Raw genomic sequence first — 25,971 nt, 5'->3', positions numbered from 1 at the left:
GTTAACAAAAGTAAGTCACCACAAGCCCTAACCTCAGGGGAACATAGTACAAGGCAGGTAAACCAGATGGAAAAAAATGAACATAACCAACCCTAATGGAGATGTGTATTAAAATAAAACAGAAAAATAATATTCCCAAGAAAATAACCAAACTGTAAGCATAGGGCTCATGTCCAGAATCTGGACCAGGCAGGAGTACAGAAACAATTATTCTTTACAACTAATTCTCCAATGGTAAGAGCCAAATCAGTAGCCAATAGTAACAATACAAAAACAAAAAAGAAGTTCAGTCCAAAAGGAATGAGATAGACCTTGGGGACAGACTAAAAATCAGTAGTACAATCCATACTAAAATAAGAAGCACTAATAAACAAAGTTTGAATAAACTGAAGTGCAGAACTAGTAATTAAGTCTTAGATTTTCTCTGGTCAAAATCAAAGTGTAGCAAACTCCATTCACTGAAGGCCATTTAGCACCAAGGTAAACCTTGCAAAAGGAGTTTGAGAACCAGAGTGATAAACAAAAAAGAAACAAAGGACACAAAATCTGAGTGTCAAAGTGAATAAGTAAGAGTGTGTGATGTGATGTGTGTGTGTGTGTGTGTGTGTGTGTGTGTGTGTGTGTGTGTGTGTGTGTGTGTGTGTGTGTGACAATATGCAAATCACGAAAGCAGGGCCTACTGCATTAACCTTAGAAGAGATGCAATAAAAATAAACATTGCAGATAAAAAGCAATCACATAAATAAAAACTGTAATCATATGTGTATTAAAAACAAACAAAAAAAACACATTCACCCATAGGGTTTTATCACATCGCTGTTAAAACTAAGAATCCAAGAAATCAACCTTATACTAAAAATATAAGGGGAAACAGTCAATAAAAGTGTGAAAAACAAACATGCACTTGGGGAAACAGTCAAAATTGTGAAAAACAAACATGCACGAGGGAAACAGTCAATAAAAGTGCGAAAAACAAACATGCACGTGAATATGTATAAGTGAAGACTGGCACAAAAATGTCATGTCATAACCATTAACAAAATAATTTGTGGTCCAATTCTCGAGGCTGAAAAATGGATTTAATTGAACAGTCAAGCTCAGGTGGGTTATAGGCATTAAGGTGAATTTGCCATTCCATCGCCTTCTTTTCCAGAATGGTTTTACAGTTTCCCTCGAGAAGACCCATCACTGATCATGGCTAAATGTGAAAAATGAAAAAAAAAATGACCTTGGGAGTCAATGCTGTGCTTTGCAGGAAGATTCTTGCTTAGTATATTTCTAATTTCAGACATGTGTTAGGATATCCTCCTTTTAAACTATGTACAAGCTTTGGCACTTGGAGCACTGAGCTGTGAAAACAATGTTTTCACTATTACAGTTCCCATCCACCTTACTGTTACTGGTGGTGCAGTGGTGCAGTGGTTATCATTGTCGCCTCACAACAGAAAGTTTTCTGGTTTGATTTATGGCTGGGGTGCCTTCTGTGCCGAGTCTCCATGTCCTCTCTGCATTTGTGTGTGCTTTCTCTGGGTGCTCTGGTTTCCTCCCACATTTCAAAGGCATGTCTGGAGTGTTTCTCCCTGGGTCTCTGCCGAAATGGGGGGTCAGTTCCAGTAGGATTTCCTCAGTAAGCAAATGTTAAATAAATAAATATTTCTTACCTGTACTGGGGCAGATGAAAAAATCTATGCAGCTTATGAACTCACAAAAGGTACAGACAGGAGATCCACATTTAAAGATATCAGATCTCTTTATACTGTCCTTGATGATCATCCCATCTAAGTAAGTAAGTTCTAGTATTCATGTCTTTTTGAAAACAAAAGAAGGACCACAGTCCAGAATCTTGCTCACCAGTCTACTACTAGACATATTGAACCAATTGTCATGAATTATAGGTTCATAGGTTCATAGATTGGTACTAGGCTATCAGCCCTAGGGCCTATATAAGCCAGCCATAACAATTCCCTGACTATTTCTTCCCACACTATTTACTTCCCTGGACCCCTGTCTAGCAGGGCAACTGACGTAATCCCCGGGGTGAATTTCCTTTTTCCCATCCAAACAACTATTCTATGCAATCAATTATTTTTTTAACTTCATATGTGCAACAATTTAACTCTGTGAGTTTTTCTGCTTTATGAATGTATGATATAAGTATGTCATTTTTTTGTTTTTTGAATTTATGTATGTTAATGTCATGTATTTTTTGGAGCTTTTCTCCTCAGGTGTCCACTGAAAATGGACCGTTAGCTCAGCTGGACCAACCCAGTTAACAGTTGACAAATAAATAAATAAATACATACATAAATAACTAAATAAACTTTATGGGTGTCTTCACTGAAAGTTCAGGTCATACTTCTGTTCAGTATTTCTTTTCTTTTTTCAGTGTAGTGAGTCCTGAAATTTTGTAACAAACTTCTTTTTTGTTTGTATAAGGAAGTGTCCTCCCTTGATCTGAGATCCTTAGTAGATCTAATTGTAATACTTTTATATCCCCATTCAAAAAATCTATATAAAGGTCCTGCAAGTTCTTTATAAAATGAGCTGTTTCTCTGGACATGGAAACAGTCCACATGCCCTGTGACTTTATTACATTATGTTTAGTCATGTATGGGGGCATGCTGCTGTCATGAAACAGTAAGTTTGCCTGGATGGGTTTGTGAAATAAATCATTGTAAAGTTCTTCTAACTGTGTGTGTGCTTATAAACAATGAGATACAGAAACTAACCTTATGGTAATTATAATGAGTAGTACATTTAAAAAAAATCAATTGATTGTCCAATGTGTACAAAGAACGTCACAACTTCCACTGACCATTCCCAAATAGTAAAAATATCATCAGTGAATCTAAGGTAACATTTGATGAAGATTCACAACTCTAAGGTATAGATGGTTTCACTGTCTCACTTAGCTAAAGCTGTATTAGATAGGCTAGGAGTAATTCCACATTTCTTTTTCCAAATACTGCCATTAGATAAAAAATGTTGCTCAGAACCAAATGCAGTAAGTTAGAAATTAGGGCAATCTCACATAAGAAGCTGCAATTTCCTTCATCATGGTATTTCGCATAGCCTCTATGCAGTAATCATAGGCAGCATGGAATAGAGTGCTTCTACATCAATAGTCTCCAAAACTGAATCCGTAATAGGAACAGATTTAATTTTCCTCAGGAATTCAAGAGTCTATAAAACAAAGGATATACCCCTGCTAGCTAAGGGTTTTATGCAACAATCCATAAAAGTTGTCCCTGGTTCAATGGCGCCATCTTCTCCTTCTACCACCAGTCTGTGTAGGGGTCCTGAAGATTTTTATAAGGATTGGGGATCCCCAAAAAATAAGGCAGCTTTTTCTTTGATAAAAAACATCCTTATAAAGCTGTTGCAGGGTGTCATGTATGCTTTGATATGTGAAGGTAGCAATCTCAACGTGAAAAAGTCAATGATACCAAGCATCCCTTTGATCTTTTGAATATATTTATCTGGTCCCTCCCTTGTCAGTTTTCAGGAACCAACATTATTTATCTGAACACATATCTCTGAGGGCTTTAATTTCATCTTTGCTCATTTTGTCAAATTTCTCACAGCAGGGTCTGCTGAAAGCTTTGTTTATGTCTGCCTTGCATTTAGTCTCAAATGTGCTTGGCACTGGATTTGGTGGTCATTGTAATTTAAAATCAGACCAGACAAATGGTACCTCTACAGTAACTAGAGAACAATGAAGTAGTACTACAAATAGAAATGCATAAGGTCTCATGAATGAATTTTCCAAAGAGCAACAATAAAGAGGTTAACATTTCAAAATGTTAATAATTGTAGTGGGTGATGGTGGCGGTGGGGGTTGATTGAAAGTGTTATGGTGGCAATTGCTGAACCTGAATAGATGCCATAAAACAGAAGTGAGATGAAGGTCTCAGACACTGGTAAAAATGATACAGAAAGAAAAACATCAATATATTTCTCAGACACTTTTTGAATTGTGAATAAATAGTACAGAATAGTAAAGCACAATGCAGAAGATAAGGCCAGGTAGAAAAAAAAATAATACTAATTATACTATAGTAATTAAATTAAAAGAACAGTAATTGTTAATCCATGTATTAGTCATGACTGAATTGGTTAATCACTCATGGCGAAAAAGGATTGTGTTAATCACAGTGGACTGATATAAAAATTAAATGACATTTACTTTATTTTTCTAGCTAAGCATCAATTTAAAATACCAGATGCAAAATGAGATCAGTGATCTATTTTTCAATAATAACAATTTTGTTTACCTTTGCATTTCTACAACAAGCAGAATGAGAACTGTAGCATTATTTACAATCATATTTAAACGAGTCTTCTGAAAAACAGTTTGAAATTTCTTTCAAAGCATGTTATTTTTTCTTTTATCTGCTGTTATGATAGTGGTTCCAGAGAGCTTTGATCTTTTCCATCTCTTAACTCAATCAATTTTGAGAAGTAGAAAGGTAATTAATCCCCTTGCTAACTGGGCTCTTGTTTAAAAAAAATCATTGGAAATATAGCTTTTAATAAGAAGATTTAAGCAAAAACAGCAACAACAACAAAATATTTGTGCTCAGGAGAGTACAATATTAAACAGTTATATACATAAATATAACTGTAATAATAGTAGCATGAACAGAATAAAACTTTATACAACAATATACAGAGTGTGACACATTTTCATATTAAATTAATTTACTGATAGCTAAGTTCACATTTTTCCCCTTTACCCAACAAGGAATATTATAACATGCCTATTATCTAGTATGTCTCACATGTCCTGGGGTCTTCTAAGTCAGCAAATCCCTTGTTTTCTGAGACCTTTTCCCACACACTTGATAAGATTTGCAATATGTAATAAATTATGGGAGTAACAAAATGTGTAATAATATAAGAAGGCTGTTCTGTACTCAAGGCTACACACAGCCAGTATTAGTTTCATAAGGTCTCTCTCTAGATGCTGATTTTATACTGCTGAGTTATGAAAGAAAATGGCATTTTATTTAATTATCCAGAAATTACCAATGTTATGGTCAAACAAAGGGTTATATCTCTATAAGTGTGCAAGAAAGAGCCAAGATATGAGTGGGAGAATAGGTCAGCTGTTCAATAGTTTTCTGATAATATATGACAAGGGAGGGTAGTATAGTTCTATTTTGTGATGTTGCAGAATCTATACAAACTATTCATTTAATATTTTCACACTAATTCAAAACAAAACTAACCTACAAAACCGTGCTTGTTAGATGGCAAACATTAGTGGCAACATAATGAGCTTTGTTTTATATAAGATTTCACATTTTTTCACCTACAGGTCACACAGCTTCTATGAAATTTGTGTAGTTATAAAACTATAACTAATAGCCAGTACAGCTTTAGCAAAAAAAAAAAAAAAAAAGTATATCTCAAAATGTCTTCACATTTTATACTAACCCTTACTTTTTGCACAGACCACCCCAAGAATGACAGTATCATATAGCATTATTGCATTAATAATGTAAATGTGGAAAATATCTCACATTTTTCATAACTTTTTGCAAACACTCTTTAACTCCAGCACTGTACATCCTGTGCTAACCATTTCACTCTGCATGCTTAGCAAATCGTTTGAGCTTGCGGATGCTACCCTGAGGCTTTAGTTTTAAGTATGGGTCTGTACCAGGACTTCAAAAATTAGGCTTTGAAAACACTGAAACATACTCGTTTCAGGAGTACAGGGAAGTCTCCTGTAAAGACACTCCTATACTCTTACAGGATACATAAGAAGCCTGCTTTCCTGACAGCTGTACTATTGCAGGAAGCAATGAATTAATGTATGACTGTCAAGTGTTGATATTAGGGAATATAATACACAAGATTAATATCACTTGCAGCATTCAGTTATACCCTGTTCAAATCCATCTCTTAGTGCTAACTTAACATTAGGTTTTTCAAAATGTAAATCATTACTTTACTGGTCTTATAATAATACCAGAAAGTGGAAGCCATGCATTTCAAATTAAATAATAATTTTTGTTTGTTGTAATTTTCTCCAGAGCTGCTCAGTACATCTGGTCATGCAACAGCTGGGAGAAAACATGAGGTATTACTTGCATTTTTCACAGATTTTTGGTTACTTCACCATTAATTGAACTCCACGTTACCTATTTCGCCAATATCTGGGGCATGTCCTTGCCTGTGTGAAGGAGAGACCTAATACTAAAAGCTGGATGAATATGTTCCTTGATTTGCATCTTCTCCAGTCGACAGTGACTATTGATCATGGTACTTATCTGACCAATTTACAAGTTATCCAGTCCTCAAGAACATATTAAATGCTGATAGAAAACGATCCCTGGGATTTATTAATGCTACATTGTGTGTACACAAATGTACACTGCTCTGAGTGAACAGACGACACACACATAACTCACACCTTCTTCCTCTTAATTTTAGCTTTTCTACTGATTTTCTTGCAGCCTTAAATATCAAGGGAAATTCATAAAGGTTACCAGAAAGTGTAGACATGTATGTGAAATCTGTCTGAGTGACTAGAAAGCCCCAAAATGTTTTAGGGATGTTCTTGAATACAGCTTGTGTACACTTAGTGCAGGTATTAATGAATCTGGCCTATCTTGCATTTCTCTCCACTGATGTATATAAAGTAACTATATGAAGTTATTTTATATAAAGATGAGTCATAGGAGAAAACTATGAATTGCAATCCATTGTTAGTAAATCCTGTAGTTCTATTAATGTATGTTAACCGAATGTACATGCATAATGTGATTTTGTATGATTATGAATTTTCTTAATACTCAAAAGACACAAATTGGAACACACTGTCTTAATTTATCACATCTGTAAGTATAAGTTGTTTTTATCCATTTACTCAAGTCAGACTTTTTCTGACGTCAAGGACTTTCGCATACAAGGCCTGTCTTTCAACAACTGTTTCCTTAAATTCTTGCAAATTCATAAATCATTACTTCACTAATGCTGTCTATCCATATTAGCTGCTGTCATCCACTTTTCATGAGGTGCATTATGTCACCAAAGTATCAGTTTTTGTTTTACTCTCACACCTTACATTAAATGATCTGGGTTTAGTTGTCCAAAGAATTCTCAAAAGATTTCTCCGGTATTACTGTTGACAATCATTGCTTTTTCCAGCTCACAGCCTTGGTTATAGTTTTATCTTCACCGCCATATATTATTTCGGACAAAATTGTAGCTTTGATTATATGGACCTTTACTGATAGCTTTGATGTTGTAAATGTTTCGAAAAAGCAAATGTCTTTCAATTTCATGGTTGCAATCAACATCTATAGAAATATCTGAGCTCTTGAAAATAAGCTTGTTCAGTGTTTCCTCTTCTTTCTAATCTATTTGGAAATAATTGCTAAGTCTAGATGATAGAATTTTAGTTTGTTAATATTGAGCAACATAATCATTTTGTGATTTCTATTCTTTCCACTTCATGGAACATGCTGTTCAACTCTTACTCACTTTTAACCATCAGAATGTTATCATCTGCATTTTGGAAGATGAAAATATCACTCCCAACAATTTTTACACCTAACATCTGATTTCAGACCCACTGTTCCGTTTAATATTCGCAGCATATAAATTTACAAAGCAGGGTGACAATATACAGACTTGTACTCATTTAAAATCCTAAATTAGTCCTATACCCCATATTTTGTTCCAGCTGCTGCTGCTTTTTCCATATACTGCTTTCTTGGGGGCAAATAAGGTAACATGGCATCTCAATTTCTCTTATGACCATGGAGTCAACATCTTTGGAGTAGTCAGGAAGACAGAAGTAACTATTTTTCTGAAACTACCTTGCTTTCCCTATTATCCAGTTGACACTGATAGTTTGATATCTGCTGCCTCTGTTCCTTCTAAAGCAAACCTGTAAAATTGACGCTCTTGGTCCATATACTGCTGAAGATTAGCTTGCCATAGTTGTATCTTCCTATCATGCGACACAAATGCAGTTGTACAATTAACTGAGCACTTATTAGCATTCCCCTTTTTAGAACTGGAATATAAACTATCCCTTTCCAAGTCAACACTATCTTTACAAAATGTACTGGCACATTCCAAGCAAGAATGGAACAGAATCATTTTACAGAACTTGAAAAAAATCTTGAATTAGAGAATCTTGAATTAGAATTAAGAGTGAGATGCCATGCTACCTTATTTGTCCCTGAATCTTGAATTAAAAAAATCCCAATCCCTCCGAGCTACACGCTCTAGGGACCTAAACCTTGTCACCATAATAAACAGAACATGCTGGAGGGATAGATTCCTGTTCCAGAGACTTCCCATACTCTGGAAAAGACTACCTATCTATGTCAAACAGAGCTCCTCATTAGCACTCTTCAAGAAAAATCTTGATGATTGGATAGGAAATAGGAAATTCACCCCGGGGATCACTTCTGTGGCTCTGCTTGACAGGGGCACAGGAAAATATTTTTCTTGGGTGGCAAAAGCCAGGGTACCTTTTTGGCTAGGCTTATACAGGGCCTAGTGCTAATAGCCTAGTACCTATGCATGAACCTATGAACCTATGAATTGCATTAATTCTTGCAGCCTTGTTATTACCAAGACTTTCTGTGACCCATTTAAGATACTTTAGAGGACGGCAGGCTCTGGCTCAGAGAATGTATCATTGTATATATTAATGACGTGACAGCACTTCATTTTTTATATATTCCTGTCACATCTTTTTAAATATCTTCTACTCCTCCTAGTTCCCTCTCATTTTGTCTTTTAAACTCATCTTTACCTTGAAGTTTCTCCTAATCACATAAGTCTTCTTGAAGTGATCTCGTCTTTTCCATTCAAATATCCCCTTCCAATATTTTGCACCCTTAATTAAATCTGCCTCTTTATCTGTTCTTGCTAAGTGAGATTGCCAGTATAAAAGTGGCCCATATTAGTTAGTTTAATAAAATATGACATGAATTATTTTTCTTTTTTTAATATACTTTGTTCCAGTCCCCTTTAATAATACACATGACACCAACTGGCATTCAATGATCTTTATTAATTTTAAACATAACTATTACATCATTTCAATTATTAGTTATAACACAATAGCCTTGTAACAACAACATTTAAAAATCCTTATAACTTAGATCAGGGCAGTGTACCTCGCTCACCCTGCTGAAATAAGCAGCATCCATACCTCTGCTCACTTATTTTATCAATCATGCAGCGTCCATACCTCCGCTCACTTATCAATCAAGCAGCATCCTACTGCTCACTTCCCCCCTAAAGTTATTGCATCACCTCCAACGCCAAGAGAGGGAACAGAAGAGGGACAAACACGCCCCTCTTCTACACCCACCAACATGATCACAGGCTAATCCTCCTCCCTACATAAAGCATTTCACCAACCATTCCAGAAATAAACATAAATGAATGCTAAACAAGTCTAAACCAAACTCACTGAAGTGCACCACATCAGATCTAAACCAAACTGGGTCCATGTTATGGAAATTCCAATGTTTTATGGCATACATACCTAATGCCCCCAAATGCCATGTCAACCTATAGTTAATAAACTGCCATGTTCACTCCAAAGCCTTAAAATTAACAGCATTCCATCAGCACAAATGTGATACTACCTCCAACCATGCAACTGGACATAACATCTGCAACATAACCAAATCCTCCTTTATCCTGCACACCAACTGGTTTTAGGAATTGAACTTAAATAATTACAAGCCAAGTGTATCACCAACTTCCGTGGCAATCCCATCCATGTCCGTATCACTACAATTTCATCCAAACGCTGATTCCACCTAAGACCTCTTATCCTCTGCCATCTAACTGTCCACCCCTATTGATGCAAACCCAAGTCCTTTCCATGCATCCTAACCACTGCCCTCTTTGCTGCCCAATGGATATATGTATGTCCTGAAAGATAAAAAAAGAAAATTATCAATTGCATCATATCTGAATTACCTCAATGGATCTGCCTTCCCTCACTAAATCCAAAGTCCTACCAATCTTGAAAAAATAAGCAGGCAACGTCTCATGTAGAAAACTCATACAACACAATACCCTTCTCATTACATGGGTAAACTGATTACCCATTACTAACCTACCTCCTCTCAACTGAAAAAGCAATTTTATGAGAGCACCCCACATGAGTCCGGATCAATGCCACAGCTCAAACCACCAGACAAATACCCACACACCTATCTTTCCCAAGAACTATCTGCATGGCTTTACCTAACTGATCTGTTTTAGACCTATGTAACTAAATGTGCACTGACCCTGGAAAAAACATAACATCTCTCCAAACTAATGGCCTTAACAACTCTGACACTCATAATGATCCAAAATGCATCCATAAACAAAAAATAACCCACAAAAGATAATCCACTGACTCACCCACCACTAAAACCAAACCCTCAATAAGACTCTCAAAACATGTCTTATCAACAGCCAGCCCATGCCCATACCTACTCCAGACACTCTGCCTCATTCTCATAACATATGCCCCACCATCTAAGACTTCATAAAAATCATGCAACTCAGCCACCTGCATAAATATACTAATCAGTGCCAAATCAACCTTAACTGATTGCACAGACTTACTCTGCCCTCAAGCCTGAGCCAAGTATTGCAAAAGAAATTCCTCCGACCACACTCCTTCATCCTCAGGCAATTGCAAAATAAATTTATCAAAACCAATTAATGTCCTACCATACCCTTTCCTGGTAGATGTTGCCCAAGAATGCTGCACCGACCTCCTGGTTACATCAACTCATGTTGCAACACCTCATCTGGAAACGCCATCAGCTCTTCCTCTACCCTTGGGGCCAAATGTCAGATCCTGGAAAACTGAAATTGAGGCAAACAGTTAGCAATCTCATTCCTAACCCCGCCACATACATACCTGTGAACGAAAAATTTATTAACAAACTTTGCAAAACTAAGTTAAGTAAGACCCACAACAACAATTCTGATCTCACAGTCTTTGCTTGCAAAACTCGTACCACTGCCATATTATCTGAATTAAAAACTACCCTCTTTCCCCTCAATCACTCCTAACAAACTACAGATGCAACCCAGATTAACATTAACTCCAAAAATGCAATATCCCTTTTCCACTCATCATTCCAATCCACCGATCAATGAGCCACAAGCCATTCCACTCCAAAAAATGCACCCATACCCATACCCTCAGCTGCATCCATAAACAACTGCAATTCCTCTTGACCAACTCAATCCATCTGCCAAAAAGAGACACCATTAAATCACCACAAAAAGTATAACCACAGTGCCAAATTAGCCTGTACCAACTTGTTAATCATGACCCAATGATGTTTGCTCTTCCCTACTTTTAGCAAAAAGCCCAATGACCTACAAAAAGTATGCCCTGGATGAACTGCCCAACGTGCAAAAGTCAGAAGCCAAAAAAGTTCCATAACCTCCTGAATCCACACCTTCTCCTTGGACACCATCCACTTAATCCTCTACTTCAATTAGGTTATCTTACCAGCTGGCAAGCAAAACAACCCCATTCAGCATCCACCAATAATCTTAGAAAGTCCAATGCCTTAGCTGGCCCTTCCAACTTCTGCCTAGCCAATGGGACCCCTAACTACTTACACATCCCTAAAACCTCTCGTACACATTTGAACCCTCCCTCAAACCCCTTGCCTACTATCAAAAAATCATCTAAATAATGCACTGCTCTCTGCATGTCAATCCACTGCTGCCAAACCCAATGTTGTACCATGCTAAATTTCTCAAAAGTAGCACAAGCCACTGAACATCTCATTGGCATAGCCTTATCAAAGTAAAATTTGTTCCCTACTACCATGCCTAATAATGGCCTCTTCTTCATCTCCTCCTGTACTGGCAAAAGTTGAAACACAGTTTCAGTGTCCACCTTCCCTAACCACAGATCTTTAAACCCCCAATAACCTTCACAGCATCATCCACAGATGCATAATTGACCTTGGAATGTTGCATTCTTAAAACTCTCAATGGGGTGTTTATCAAAAGACCACAACAACCTCTCTGCCTATCGTTCCTTCTCTACCAAGCCTTGTAATACATCTTTCTTCCCCCATACAGAGGGAAAATTCCTGCAAACTACCCCATCCCCAACTACCCTAGATTTAAGTGGAACCCCCCCGAGAAAAACCCTCAATTATCTCTTCCTTAAGAGAGTAATCAGGAAACTGCAGGAGCATACACTGCAATACCTCCATCTTAATGGGATAATGATCCCCCCCTGTCATCCACTTGCCCACTGAAAAGACACCCCTCCCCATAACCCTCGAAAATTACCCCTCACTTGAAGATTTTGAAACCCGTGTAAAGAAGAAAGGAAAACACCCACATCATCTGAAAATGAACTTGGAGTAAACAAATTTGCCTCCCAGCAACCACACTGTGCCAAATGGCTCCCTGCACACTTTGAACAAGCATACAAGAACTTACACCCTACCCATGAGCAATTAATCACATTAAAATCCCAACACACTCCTCCTCCTTCTCCCACTGCCCTTCTCCATCTTCTAGCCACCCCAAAATTATGCATCATAGTAGCTAGCCATATGTCAGGATGTCTCACCTCCTAGTAGAGAGAGTGATCAACTGCTTTCCACTTCCAAAACCTTTGGTCATACCATAACCAAGAAACCCCTGGCCACAAATACTGAGCCTCCCAAATTTTCATGAATTAAGCCAAAAGTGGAAATGCCAAAGACGTATCCTTCTCCACCCATACTGCCATATAGTAGATGAAACTTACCACCCAATTATCCCACATCCTAGGTCATAGCCTACCTACTGTCCTCCTTCCCAATGCTGCTAATTCCATGAAAAGATCCTTGCTATTCACCATCTCCAATTCCGCCAGTCGCTGCATCCCTTTTGTATCAATTAATTCAAAGACATCAACATTTTTCCCTTTCCAAATCTCCTCCTTAACTGAGGATGAGATTTGAGGGGTCAGAAAAACTGACCCAGCCACTTGCCCCAAACCCTGCATAGCTAACCAATCACTCGGCCATATGCAAAAATCCATCCCCACTTCAGAACACAATCCTATCCCCCCCTACAGATGACCCCATGCTACCCACGAACACCCCAGCCTCACCCTGACCCATCTCATAACCTTGCAGCTTATCTCCTGCAGCATGTGCAGCTTCCCCCATCCCCTGATAGACTTCATCCCCAGCTTTCCTACAGTCATTCTCCACACACTCAAGACCTACCATACCTAATGAGATTCCCAATCGAATATCATTACCTGTCAATTTGTCCTAAGCCTGACCAGGTTCTGGGGAATCCATAGCCAACCACATCTCTCAACTGCTGTGCCTGCTTACCATGAGCTGCCGACCTGGTCTTCACAGATGGATGTCTTCTCTTCTGAATGGACTCACCTGTATCATCTGCCATGCTGGAGTCAATATTAGGCACCTCTTGAAAGAGTACCTGCACCTGTGCCACAGTGGCCTCCCACCTCTGCCATCAATTCTGCACATTTGCCATCTGTAACAAAAGAAAGACACATTAAGACTCCAAGAAAAAAAAAACATATAAAATTCCCAACAACAACCACCTCACAGTCCAATCCACCAAGCCACTATCAACACAATGACAACAGCCTCTATGCTGCAATCAATCCTCCCATATAAAAGCAGAAAAGATGTGATGCAACAATAAACAGAACAAGTAGAAATTCACAGTAAGAGGTGACAAACCATGACTACCTGCAGCTTTTCTAACTAGGATTGCAGGACTTACAATGACAGAAAATGCAACCCATATTAGAACTATGGAATGAGGACAATTTGGAAATTCATTGCAGTACTGCAATATCAAATGACATATATCCCTGTCCTTGCATCTGTCAGTTTAAAATGCAATGATGAGAATAAACGCAAGTGAGAGGAAATAAAGTAAAACACATTGGAATATTAGGCTCTATACCATATGTAAGAAGTTTGAAAACTTTGAACATTAAATAATCAAATTTAAATGTTCAAAGTTTCAAACATCGAACATATGATTAAAAAAAAAAAGAAAGGAAACTTACCTGACTGTTGTAAACGGGGAGGCAAGCTCCCCCTGCACCCCCCACACTCCCACTCTTTAAATATAACAACTCCAAGACTGCACTATAACTCAGTAAAGGCAAGATTTCCCTTATTGCACTGTAGTGCTGTCTCGGAGTTGGTATATTTAAAGAACGGGGGGGGGTGCAGGGGGGCTTGCCCCCTGCCTACGGCAGTTAGTTTTAGGTTTGTGTTTTTTTTTTTTTTTTTTTACACATGTTCGAAGTTTTATAACTTCAAACATTTAAATTCGATTATTTAACATTCAAAGTTATAAAGCTTCAAACATATGATATAGACTTGGAATATTATATATGCTAGCTAACTAATATTTATAAAATACAAACTATACTACTCCTTAATAACAGTGTTTAAGGCCAGGCTAAATAACTGTAAAATGAAAAGGATTGTGGGCTGCGTTACTTGACTACTTATTTACTTTTTCAGGAGTCGTCTGTGATTCGCATAAATGCTTTAATACCAAAAATGATAACAATAAGCCAGGATTCCGAAAATTTTACTGAAACCCAAAAATAAACCCCAGTAACTTTTAAAATCTTTTTCCAGTAAGACTGTTGAATCAACTGTTGCTAAAACAATGCCGTCTTGATTCTAATAAAGTCCTAATCCAAATGTCATAATAGTCAGAACCACACACTGCTCAAGCTCGGCAAGCGACTGTTACTTCCGAGTACCTTGAGACCATATGTCTCAACTGTCAAGATTTCCACAGAATGTCCACATTTCTGCCTCTTATATTTGGTATGTTCCTCACAACATGTGTGGCTTTCTGGGAATCACAGGGATGATTTGAGAATTGAAGTCACACATACATTTGAATTTCAGATATCATATCCTTCAGAAAATGGATGTTAAAAGAAACCCTATTACTCTAGCAACTTTCTAAGTTTATAAGAGCAATATTTAAAATATGTCCCTATTTTTGAGCCTTTGTTTCCACATTTATAGGTTCATAGGTAGGTACTAGGCTATCTGCCCTAAGGCATTTATAGGCCTAGCCAGAATGTGTTGGCTTTTGCCGCCCCTTAGATTAGTTCCCTGTGCCTCTGTCCCGCAGAGCCACTGAAGTGATCTCCGGAGTAAACGTTCTGTTTCACATCCACTTGTCAAGGTTTCTCTTGAAGAGTGTTAGCGAGGAGCTCTGCCTAATGTAGATTGGAATCTTGTTCCAAAGCATGGGAAGTCTCTGTGACAGGAATCTATCCCTCCAGTATGTCCTATTTATTGTTGTGGTGAGGATTAGATCCCTAGAGCGTGTGGCTCGAGGGGATAAGGTTTTCTTTAGGTGGAGCATGTCCATCAATTCTGGGTTGGACATGGCCTTGTATGTCAGGCAGAGATCACCTATGAGTAGGTGATATGCAACCGAGTACAGCTGGAGTTTCATCAGTCAAGCTGCATAGGGCATCTGTTTGAGGCCAGTGATCCTCTTGGTGAGGTACTTCTGTGATCTTTCCAACTGTTGCAGGTGTCTTGTAAGGTACATCCCAAATGGGGCATTGTACTCTATGATGGGTCTGATGAGTGATGAGTAGAGGGGCACAATGACCTCTTTTGATCTGGATGCAAACCCGTTTTTGATTAGGGGGGGCCACATAGAAAGATTTTCTAACCACTTTGGCAATGTGATTATCAAAGGAGAGATTAATATCTACTTGGGTCCCCAGATCCCTAATTACATTTTCCATATTTAGGGGACTACCACCTATGTGGTAGTTTGTTTTTTCCAAAGGGGATGACTATGAACTTTTTGGAATTTAGCTGGAGGCCATGATTTTGACACCAGATATCCGTCTCAGTGAGACACTTTTGGATGATGTCTATGTCAGCCAGAGAGTCAGTTATAGCCCCTAGTTTGCAGTCATCTGTGAACTTGGTCAGCCATAGTCCTCCTGTGCTTGCCTGTATCTCTGAGAAGTATATGCCAAACAGGAGGGGTCCTAGGACTGAACCCTGGGGAATGCCACTTGTAACCAGTTTAGAGTCGGACCTAGCTCCCACAACTCTCACCATGTGGGTTCTGTCCGTGAGCCAGTTGGCAACCCATCTTGTGATGTAGGGGTTTATGTTCAGGCTGGTCAGCTTGTCTAGAATACCAGAATGGGGAATGGTGTTGAAGGCCTTTGCGAGGTCTAGGTAGGCAGTGTGTACCACCTTTCCCTCGTCTATAGCCTTGGTAACTGTCTCAAAGAAGTCCATCAGGTTTAGGAGGCATGATCTGCCCTTAACAAAGCCAAACTGGGTAGGGTCCAGTGTTTGGAGATTCCCAATGTCTCTGTTAATGAGTTCCATGATGATGCACTCTATAGCCTTGCAGACCAAGCTAGTCAGGCTTATAGGGCGATTGTTCCCGGGGGCTGTTGTGGCTCCACCTTTGTGGACTGGAATAACCCTTGCTGTGCACCACTCTATGGATATGTAGCCTGTGGAGCGGCTGGGTTTGAACAGTGTGTTTAGGTGAGGGGTTAGTTCATCTTTGAGCTCATGTAGAATGCAGCCTGGGTCACCGTCTGGTCCCATTGATGCTGTGTTTTTGGCTTTGGAGAGGGCTGTTTTAACCTGAATGGCTGTAATTTCAGGGGCTCTATATTCTTCTGGTATGGTTATGGGCCCTTTTGTGGGTGAGAGGGGGTGAAGTTTGCAAAGAACCTGTCTGCCAGGATGTTGGAGATATCGGTTGGTTCAGTGTATTTTGTGCCATTCTGCACTAACTCCGAGCAGATCTGAGCATTGCCACTTAGATTCTTGACATAGCTAAAGAATGCCTTGTGGTTATCTTTGGAGTCCTTGGCAATTTTTCTTTCGAAGCTCGCCTTGGATGATTTTATGAGGGATCATAGTTTCTTGCTGGTACTGATCAGGGATGTCTTCCCTTCTTGGGATTTTACTCTTTTCTGTACTAGTTTCCTCCTTCTATTGTATAGCTTGTTTATGTTTTATTGGGCTTTGTCCAGATTTCTTGCACTAAGAGGTTGAGAGGTATGCTAGAGACTGGCAAAACATGTACACCAATATTACTGGTACGACTGACACGAGGAAAGCTGCAAATCACCATACCACTATCACCAATGCACTTTTTAACAAACTACCTACCAGAATTCCATCTGCAAGCAGATTCCTTTCTACCCAGTCTCCAAATTACCACACGCTTCACCATTCACCACCAACTCTGGTATCTAAATCACTGTGGTGTATTATTTAGTGACTGCAGTCCTTGCATTTGCCAAGATCCAGAAGTTTCAGAATTAGCTGCCCAATGTGAATAAAATCACAAAGATCCTGTAGAATTGTAGCATTATGCCTACAGAACAAGGCATTGACCGACTGTACTATCACGCTACTTCCTATATAGATTTAGTCCCACAATGTGCATGAGTGGTGAACAACCATTATTCCAGAGAGCTCGCAGCCTGTGAAAAAGCATTCATGCTTCAGCTGGACCCATACTATCCTCCAGAACATCACTACCTGGTACTACCACCACCTATGAAAAATCTGACTAAATAACCAACCAGAAAACCTCTCTCCCCCTATCTCAACACCAAAAGAGCTACCTCAGTTACATACTACCCCACTAATGCAACTAAACAAACCAGTCCCACAATGAAATGACTACCTGCAATTTGAGTGGAAAAGTCAAAAAGCATGTGAGTGAATAATCTTACTGGGTGACACTGTAAAATTTCTGTTTTTTTTTTTTTTTTTTGTGGAAGTGTGGCACTACTAAATGCAAGATGCTTGACTTATCACTCAAGAAAAAGTAAGAGAAAGAGAAAAAAAAAAACTTTGCTACCTACTATTACCCACCTCCAACACACAACTATTAATCCAAGGCCTACCTGACCACTGCAGTACCTACGGGTCATCTCGGGCATAATCCTGCACTGTAACAAGACCACACCAAAATGTAATTCCCCTAACAGATACACTCCTATAAACTCAGAAGTCCCACCCTACATTTACCTCACTTCCTCTACAGTCCCCTCACAAGTGAACCCTTCCCTTTCCAACTAAACAAGCCTATCTCTATTCCCTAACCTTAAATCCCTACACTAAAAACACCTCCACCTCCTTCAACTCTCTATACCCTTGTCATAGATGTCCCTGGACAAATTGGGTTGTTCCTAAACCTAATTTATTGAACAAAGAACCATTCAGTGCATAACATGAACAATAAGCATTCTGAATAGTTTACAATAGCCAAATACATCATCTAAAGGTTCTAATATTATATGTCACTGACAACTCAGTAAAGGAAAATACATAAATATTCAATGCACAGTTTATTACATATTCTAGGTTACTGTGCCCTCACTAGTTTTTTTCTGTAGATGTGAAGGGTTATGAAGTGTTATCAGGAATATGTTTCCAAAATCTAAAGACTAATGGACTTGATCTCAGTGACAGTTTCTGTACAATGTCTCAGTGATGTTACTATATATCGAGTTTCTTAGGGGTACTATAGGTACTGTAATGTTTCTTATACAGGAGCAGAAACATATCCAATTTTTTGTTGTATAGCCATTTCATAAGCCCAACAGTAGAGTTAACTGTTTCCGTTCAGCACATGAAACCACTCCCATGTGGTAAGTTTTCCTATGTATTATTTACAATAAGTGTCCTTGTTTACTTCAAACTTTGAAACCAATTAGCAGTAAATCACTTATAAAAAAATAGCTTCCTGTCATTATGAGAATGTACTTTATGTGATTAAATCTTGTTGTGATTTGCTTTGTACAGTGGGGAAAAATAGAAGATGGTGTCATCTTTCCATACCTAACATTTCACACCCTCTATGACACTTAAAATGTGTGCCATGTGGATAAAGTCACCATGCAGGAGTTAATTAAAATGCATTGTCCTCACAAGCAGGCCCAAGGGATGCATAGAATACCTATCTCTGTGGATACCAGGATGTGGATGGCTTTGAGAATCCAAGTATTGGGGGACATTTTGAGTGATCATTGGATTAAGTACGTCTCAGATGTCTGCCTCAAGGATACTCCACCAGTTCCTCAATGCCATACTGCAGCACATGGTGGTGGTGGTAGTGGTGGTGGTGGTAGGGGGGGGGCATATGTTCTTTCCAAAACAGATGAAAGAGCTGGCAACATGTAGGCTTTCTATGACATAACCTATTTCCCTAAGGTACAGTGAGCAGTAGTCTACACTCACATTGCAATAGAAGTTCCACCTGTGGGAGAGGAGCAAAGGTTTCCACTCTATCAACTACCAGGTGATGTGCAATTTACAGGATATGATATAAAATGGGTCTGAGGCCACCCAGGCAGTGCATGTAACTCCACATATGGTACACATGTGACTTAGTGGTTTGTGACGTGTGATTTCACTCAGGGACATTTTATTGGTAATGTTGGATATGTGAAGATTTGGTTGACAACATATGCCAGAAATCCACAGATTATGGGATAGAATCTCTACAACTTTTATTTAGTTTTACATTATATTTAAGTATGGACCGGGTTAATCCTACTGACCTCCTTTCAGCAGAGACCTGAGGTTATATTTATGCTGCTAGGGGAAATTTGACCAGGATATTGGGGACTTTCCCTACTCTTTTCACTAGGTGATGTGGGATCTTTTATATCCACCTGAGATACCACAAACCCAAGCAGAACTGACCTCAGTTTAATGTCTCATCCAAAGTACAACATACTGACGAGAGTAGCATCTCCCCCCCAATGCTGCAGTTCTGCCTGGCAGCAGCTATACATTGTCATGAATGCAAGTTACCATTGCATGTGTTTTAAATCTACTGAAGGCCTGCTTCTGCTGTTTGGATGTATCTGTGCATGCCCTGATGCATGAGGGTACATAGTCTCAGTATGTGCAATATTATATAACATCATTATATGGAAACAGTTACAGCAGGGCAGACATATTCAGCTGGAAGAGCTTCTGTACTTGGCAGTGGAGGAGGAACTAATGAAGCTGGATATATGTGAGAAAGATTCCAGGCACAGTATGCCATGCTACTGCTTAATAGGCAGCAGCTGGTTCATCGCTATGGGCCAGACTAATGCTGTATATAGAAAATAAGGGGTATCCAGAAAAGAAGGATAATTGCACTTGGGGTGCAAATATCCTGGATCAGGTACTCACAAATATGAAGAAACATTGCAGCCCCCTTGTATAATGTCCTCACTGTTCAGATCAGATCACAAAGCAATCACCCTTGAAATAAAGATAAAGGCTGAACTCTCTGCACACCCAAGAAACGTTGAAAACTTTTCCAAGGCTAACTACATCCTATTAATTGATGGCCTAACTAAATTCTAAACCACCCAAAACTCCGAGAACACAATGACCTATGCAAAAGTGTTTATGGAAACCCTGTAAAAACATGTAAATAACTGCATAGAAACAGCAGTAGCAAACCAAAATAAACATGGGACACACTCCAAAAAAGTTTATCCCCAGTGTAAATAGGTTGTATAACAAAAGAAAGGAAATTCTGTCCAAAAATAAGAAGGACTATGCCAAAAATACAAAAAACTGTCTCATCAGTCTCAACAAGCAACTCAAGGGACTAATTAAGTCCACCAAAGCCAACACTGAGGCAAAAATCGCCTCCTATGCTATGGATAACCATAAGGCATTTTTCAGTTATGTACATAACCTTAAAGGAAAAACCCAACAGTGTGCTGAACTAATAACAAATGGAACTTCCTCTATCAAACTGGAGATATAGCAAATTTGCTGACTGATAGATTTAGCTATAACCCCCCCCCCCCAACTCCTCTCCAGGAAATATCTTCTACCATTTATTCCTAAATTATCACTAAAGAACAGGTCCTCACTACAGTCTCCAGAGCTAAAAACACTGCATCAGTAAGTCCTGATAATATCCCAGGATGTCGCCTACATAGCTTGAATCATGACCTATCATGCCCACAGAACTCTCTTTTCAACCACGACCTCCAGATAGGCTTCATCCCTGGGAAATGGAGGAATGCAATGGTCATCCTAATACAGAAATGCAGACCATCTCCAAATCCAGGGAACTACAGGCCCATAAGTTTGACTAGTCTTATATGGTAATTATGTATATCTGCCTTTTTCAAGGCAGATAAATTTGTCTACCACAGCTCGCAAAGAAACAGCAAAGTACACCCTTGATTATATGCAGGTGCTGGGGTTTCTCAAGGTGTACTATAACAAAATTACTTACAAAAGGGTAGTTACATATTTAGACTGTAATAAAGACAGACTTTTAGAAATATATATCTGCTGCAGCATTGCTTTAAAAATCTTAACTGGTCCTGGTGGTTGCATGTATATGGGACTGGTGGGATCAGTATTCTGGTTTTCAACTCATATCTTTTGGGAAGGACTGAGGTTTGTTTAATTTTATGATATTGCTTAATTTCCTTTAATGCCTTATATTATCCAATTAACTTCCTAAAGCAAGAGTATCTATTGTGTGGTATTTATTCATTTATTTAAATATTTCTCACTGGGAAATATTCCCCTTTAAAGGTACATCTTAAATGTGGCATTTGCAAACAAAGGGGACCACTGCTGCCACTAATCTCAGGTTACCCACTGATTTCAGTTTACCCACTGATCTCAGGTTACCCACATTTATAGAACTACAGATTATGGCCTTTTGCTTAAAAAATAAAGAATACATAGTATAACACAGTATAACACAAAGTTCTGCGGTGGTGGTGCTGCTCTGGTTCGGCTTTTCCTGGTTAGGGGTCGCCATAGCTGAACTCCGGTCCACTAATGATTGGCAGTAGATTTTTACGTGTCGAGTTGCTGGCTCTGATGCACAACCTTCAACGAAGGTACGCCCATTCATGCATGTCTCCACGCAGAAGACGCTCTAGCTGAGAATCGAACAGGACAACATCTTACTGTGAGGCGACAACGCTACCGCAGCACCACTACCGCAGTAAAATAGACCAGTTACTAAAATAGACCAGTTACTAATTGAGAAAATTTTCTGGAAGTTTTGGTGGCAAAGATTGGGTCCGACTAATTGCTGTGAAGGAAGGGATGATGTGGAGAAGATAAGAAAATAGGGAACAGAGGATAGAGGAGTGGGATAACAAGAGGGAGGGGTTACAAGAAGGCAGTCATAAGTTATCCAGGGATGGTGCATAAGCATAGTTGTCTGTATATCTGTATAAGTACCAAATTGTATGTAAAATAGAGGGAATCTCTAGTGGCATTACTGGATTTGGTAACTTTTAAGAAGGATTTATTATATGCGCATAAAAACTGGCTACTAGTGTTGGGGAGTAGAAGATTTTGCCGAGCAGGACTTTTTCTGTTTGATTTAGAAGTGTATGGCCCAAAGTAAGTTGGGTATAAGTTAAGAGCTGAGGTAGTTCTAGCAGATTAAGTTGTTTGAGTGCAAGGCAATGGTGTGTTCTAAAGTTGGAATCTGCTGCAAACTTTGTGATCTTATTATAGCAGGTATCCAATTTTGCTAGCTTTGTTTTTTTTTTAGGTTTGTCAGAATGGGTGAGGCATATAGAAGTGTGGAGATCAGGTGTGTTCTTGCAATGATATCCTTTGTGCTATTGGTTAGGTATTGTTTATTTCTATAACAAGTAACAAGGTTTTTTATTTACTTTCTTGACTATCTGGGCTATGTGTTGGTCGAATTTCATAGTGTTGTCAATAACAACACCTAGAAGTTTAGTGTGGGAAACAGGAGAGATGGTGGTATTGTTTGTAGATGTGATCTAAACAGAGAGAGGGGATCTAGAGCTCTAGTGGTTTGGAATATCATGAGTTTGGTCTTGTTGGGGTTTTAGAATAAGTTGAGCTTCAGAAAGCCACATTTCAACTGCAGAGAAGGACTGCTACACTAGTTGTTGTAATTGTTGGAGTGTTGATACAGAGCATGTTAATGTAGAATCGTCTGCATATTGGAATAGGGAGGCATGCAGGGTAGCAGTGTGTAAATTGTTAATGAAAAGTGTGAAAAGGAGGGACCTAGAATGGAACCCTGTGGTAGACCTAGAATAACGGGCAGTAGAGGAGATGTACTTTGTTGACATTTTACAGCTTGCTGGCACCCTGTTAAGTAGTCTTTGAAACAGGTAATTGTGGATTGACTAAGGTTTAGTTCTAAGACTACGTATATAAGTTTGTTATGAAAGACTCCGGCGAATGCTTTGGATAGATCTAGATAGATGGAGGATACTATTTTACAGTTGTTCCTATGATGATTAACGATGTTTGTGAAACTCACTAGGGTGGAAGTAGTGCTGTGGTAGGGCAGAAATCCATGTTGGGTTTTGGACAACAGGTTGTTATCAAGGAGATGCAGCATAATTTGACTATGGATGCATCTTTCTAAAACTTTAGACAGAGGTGGCAATATAGCTATTTAGCCTGTAATTGGACAGTTCTAATGATTTCCCCCATTTGTGTAGCAGAATGATGTGTGAAATTGTCCAGATTGCTGCTTTTTTTCGGAAATGGATCAGTTTATTAAGATGGATACTAGGTAGGAGATGGCATCCATAGCTAGATTGAGAAATTAAGCTGGTAGGTTATCAGCTGTTAGGGTTGCTGATTTAATTCTTTTTCAGTAGTTTTTTATAGTGTCTGTTTGTACAGGTTGGAAATCAAAGGTGCTGCTATCTGAGCTTGTTGTGGGAATTTCTGTGAAGGTGGTAGAACAGTTATTATTTGTGAGGGCTAGTATGGACTCTGTGAAATACTTATTAAATTGCATAGTTATAGAGCCTGAGTTGTTAGTGGTTATAGGGTGGGGGAACTGGTGTTTCCAGGTTGTAGGATTTTATTAATAGTGGATCAAAATGTCTGAGGGTTGTTTTGATGTTTAGTTTGAATGTGTTGGTAGTAATTAATCTTGCCCTCTTTGATTTATTTTTTAGCTGTATTTCTAAGTTACTGATATGCCTGGTTAGTCAATTGTGTTTTGATTTTTTGCCACATATTCCAAGCGTTATCTCTCTCTTTTAATAGTGATCTGGTTTCTTTTATTAACCATGGGGTATAGTTGGTTTTTACTCTTATTGTTCTTGGGGGAGCTAGTCTATTCAGAATGTTCAGGAAAGTTAAGTTGAAGTATTCTATAGTTTCCTCTAAGGATAGATGCTTCAGTGGTTCCCAATTACAGAGTTTAAGGGTGGACATGAAATTTTGAGTGTTAAAGTTCTTTTTATCCTAATTTCATGATAACTGGTGAGTTTTGCCACATTTATTCACTGCCTAATTACAAATGTTGGAAGATCATCTCTGAGACTATCTGGAAGACAACCAGCATGTAAAAACAGAAGAGGTCTGTTTGTTAATATGCAATCAAGGATGTATTGCCTATATGATGTTTTATCAGTTCTAGTAGGAGCTTGTTGATTTGGATAAAGCCATGGAGGTTTATGTGATTTGAAGGATTTTGTGAGTTACAAGTATTCCAATCTATGTTGAAGTCCCCCACATACCTCTCAACTTTTCCTGATTTTCAGGGACGTCCCTGATTTTGACACAAATTTTAGCTCTGCCCCTTTTAATCCCTCCTAAAACTGGTCACATTTGGAGATGTGGTGGTGGGTTATACCTAATAAATAATGACACTATAAATAGAGTTATGGACTTCTTTTACTTCAGAAACTGTATATTAATTCACATTAACTTGTTCTGTTATCATCTCAGGTTAACAGTATGGGTATATATCATATGAACGAATCGCACAAATTGCAAATGCTCATAATATCAAATGTACCGGACCTCGAAGTTCCTATTGTGGGGGGCTGTGCCCCCCCCCCGCTAAATATATATTCCAACTCCGAGATTGCACTATAGTGAGGAAAGTGCAAATATCCCATTCTTCACTGTACCGCGATCTCAGAAAAAGCACTTCAAGGTCCGGTACGTTCGATATTATGAGCGTCCGCAATTTGTGAGATTTACTCATATGATATAGACCCTATCAGTACAAATATTTTAAAAAGTGTCCCTGATTATCCTTCATTATTTCTGGATTTGTCCCTGTTTGTCTTGAGATTTGTCCCTATTTACTTGAGATCTATGGTCCCCCATAATAATTGTTTCCTGGGAAAGAGAGCTTGAGAAACAGTTGAGGATGTGTTCTTGGGCGGTGATGTTGTTACTTGGAGGTATATAGGTTCCAACTATGTTGAAGTATTTTTTGGAGTTGACCTTAAGTTTTGTAAAGATTACTTCTGCATTACTGAAGTCAGGAGCATTTTGTTGTAGGATCTCTAGAATAGGATTACTTTTAAATAGAATGGCTATTTCCCCCTCCATTTTCCCCTTTCTATCTACCCTATACATATTGTAACCTGGAGGTAGAATTCCATTATCATTAATTTCCAATTTTAACCAGGTTTCAGTATTCACAGCAATGTCAGGAGAGTAGTGGGTGAGAGTGGTGTGAAGTTGTTGGGTTTTGTTAATGATACTTCTAATGTTCAAATTTAATAATAGGAGGCCAGATGCTTTCTGAGAGAGTTTAAGTAAACTATGGCTACCATATTGGGGTTTCTATTGGAATGGGTTGGTGTTGGGGCCAGGGTTTGGAAAGATATCTCCAATAAGAGTTAGCTGTGAGGCAATGTGTGATACTGTCTTGAGGATTTTTACTATGATTGTGTTATATTTCAGTGAGACACAAGGATTGTTTTGTTGTGGTATTATAGTATATGTAATCGGATCAATATAAGTAATTCTGTAGACTGAGGGTGATATTTTAATATTTAAAGGTTTTATCTGTGTTGGATAGGGAAATGGTGTATTATAGGGGGTTGCTGATGTATTGAGAATAATGTGGTGTGAGGTGAGGTCTACTGCTATTCTTAGGAGTATTTTTGCAGTAACATGGATGGATATGTTG

This window comes from Protopterus annectens, chromosome 3.part0 (genome assembly GCF_019279795.1).
Source record: "Protopterus annectens isolate FY-2018-M chromosome 3.part0, PAN1.0, whole genome shotgun sequence".
Taxonomy (NCBI): Eukaryota; Metazoa; Chordata; order Ceratodontiformes; family Protopteridae; genus Protopterus; species Protopterus annectens.
The sequence above is the reverse complement of the archived record's forward strand: the minus strand, read 5'-3'. Positions refer to the sequence as shown.